This window comes from Salvia miltiorrhiza, chromosome 7 (genome assembly GCF_028751815.1).
Source record: "Salvia miltiorrhiza cultivar Shanhuang (shh) chromosome 7, IMPLAD_Smil_shh, whole genome shotgun sequence".
NCBI lineage: Eukaryota > Viridiplantae > Streptophyta > Magnoliopsida > Lamiales > Lamiaceae > Salvia > Salvia miltiorrhiza.
In genome coordinates this window covers 55,068,612-55,071,032 of record NC_080393.1, presented here as the reverse complement: position 1 = coordinate 55,071,032, position 2,421 = coordinate 55,068,612, and the positions used below count along the sequence as shown (strand labels likewise).

General features: G+C 31.9%; 1 non-coding gene across 1 annotated transcript; it reads right to left on the bottom strand.

Annotated features, from left to right (window-relative positions):
- Positions 1-1,956: 1,956 nt before the first annotated feature.
- TRNAG-GCC (transfer RNA glycine (anticodon GCC)) lies at positions 1,957-2,027 on the bottom strand. The gene has a single exon. It is a non-coding gene; the product is annotated as a tRNA-Gly (tRNA).
- Between the last annotated feature and the right edge of the window lie 394 nt (positions 2,028-2,421).

Below are 2,421 nucleotides of genomic sequence, written 5' to 3'. Positions count from 1 at the left end.
AAAAGTGTATACAAAATGCAGAAAGTCGAGTCTAGAAAGACCTATGTTTGCAAGACGTGCTCGCGCTTCGTCTCCTAGACAAAGGCATCGCAGACCGATGAGCTTCGTCAAATTGAACACGACGATAATAGAGTTTAGATTATATGAATGAGAGAATATGTAAATAACATAGCGTCAACTATATGAATGTGAGAATATGCATAGAGCTTGCATGTACGTAGATTTTGCAAGTGTGATGATGCAAGTGCAAATCCATGGATCTGGGATCGGGCAGGCGGCAGCATGTGTGGGGTTCACAACTCATCACTTGTGCACATAATTATTACATATATCAATGTAATAATTTATATATCGAATTAATTAACTATTGTTACTTAATCAATGCGTGTGATAAGCATTGACTTATCTTTAATGTATATCACTTTATCTCACAACTCCACATTCTAAGTGAAATTTTCATCTATCCATATACATAAATACTCACAATAAGCGATAGATATTAGTAGTACGATCAGTGGTACTAATTCCAACTAAAGTACTAAAACAATAAATAACAGTACTCATAAATTGGTTACCCAATTTGGTAATAACACACCTACGTCTGGATACAGACGGACTTACACAAAAACACTCCATCTTACTACACCCATATACCTTCCCAAAACTACACTCGTGATGGACAGTTGGAAGCAAGTATGTGACTTACAACCTAGATGTCAACCTATATATCTTACTGACGTCTTTTCGTCGTCGGTGTTCGACTGTATTTCTTGTAGTGTCACCACCTAATCCTTCACTATCCCTTGGCAAAGTAAAACAACAGATTATGCAAGAACGAAACAGAAGCTATCAATATCTAAGAATGTTTCTTGCACATTCACACTTATATGAAACGTATAAGATTACAATATGAAATTAAGAACTTAAGGACTAAAAAATTATGCGGCAAAGAACTTGTCATGATCTTTAATTTGATATGAATATTAAATATTTTATAATTAGTAAGAAATAAAACAAAAATAAGTAGATAAAGAAAATAAAAAGGGAAAAATATAGTTTACAAATAAACCTTCGATTTTAGTATAACTACAAAATTGTCACTCAATTTTGAAATCCATTTCAAATTGAAATCTTAATTTTTTGTAATATAGAGTATAAATACACGCTCAAATAATTCATTCGTCAAAATATGTAGTATATTAGTTGATGTTATTTATCTCTATCTAAACAATACACAAACACAATATATATATTTTTTAAATTATTATTACTCGAGAAAAGAAAAAATATGCTCACACTCTACCTTTTTGAGTGGCGAACTCCCAACCTTATCAACAACATTCGCTTCATCGTCATACACAAACACACATAAGAAGAACCAAAGACCAAAAGGCAACAAAGATATCCCAATTAAGTTTTATGTTTTCTTGTAGAAGTAAATAAATGGAGCATATAATAAAGAGTTAATTACGTATAAATTATTGAACTTTTAGTAAATTCTTTTTTTTTTTAAGTAAATCCACCCTAAGATATTTAGAAATTTTCATCTTGGAAAATGAAAAATAAGAAAACAAAGAAATCCCAACAAAAAAAAAAACAAAGATATCCCAATTAAGTTTTATGTTTTCTTGTAGAAGTAAAAAAATGGAGCATGTAATAAAGAGTTAATTGCATATAAATTATAAAACTTTTAATAAATTCTTATTTTTTAAAGTAAATGCAGATATTTAGTTTACCCACTTGGAAAATGAAAAATAAAAGAAAAAGAAAAGTGGCTCAGATACACTCTGAAAATAAAAAATAAAGAATAATCATCTCATCAATATGTGAGAAACAGTAAAAATAAAAGAATAAGACAAGTGAGGGGCTCAGATACACTCGGAAATCATCTCAATTTTTGAGAAACAGTGGGTAAACCCAAATACCACAGAGAGTAAATCATCACAGCAACCGCATTGCACCAGCCGGGAATCGAACCCGGGTCTGTACCGTGGCAGGGTACTATTCTACCACTAGACCACTGGTGCCTCTTGTTCTTATGCATCGATCTAGTTTTATAAGGCTGCATTTACTTTGATGAAAAACGAGAAAACAATATATTTTCACATGTTTATTACTCCCCCGTCCCGCTCTAAATGTCTCCTTTCTTTTCGGCACGAAAATTAAGAAATGTGAATAAAGTAGATAAAGTGGGTTGGTGGAAATTATTTAAATATTAAATAGAGAGAGAGAGTGTATTGTCAAAAAAGGAAATGAGACATTTGGAGTGGGACAACCCAAAATAGAAAATGGGACATTTGGAGTGGGACGGAGGGAGTATGGTGAAAAAATTTCTTCGAACATGATGAAATATTTTCTCGGACAACAGCTTTTCACTCATTTTTCATTCAATGTTGGATAATGGAGTATTATCCTAAGGTA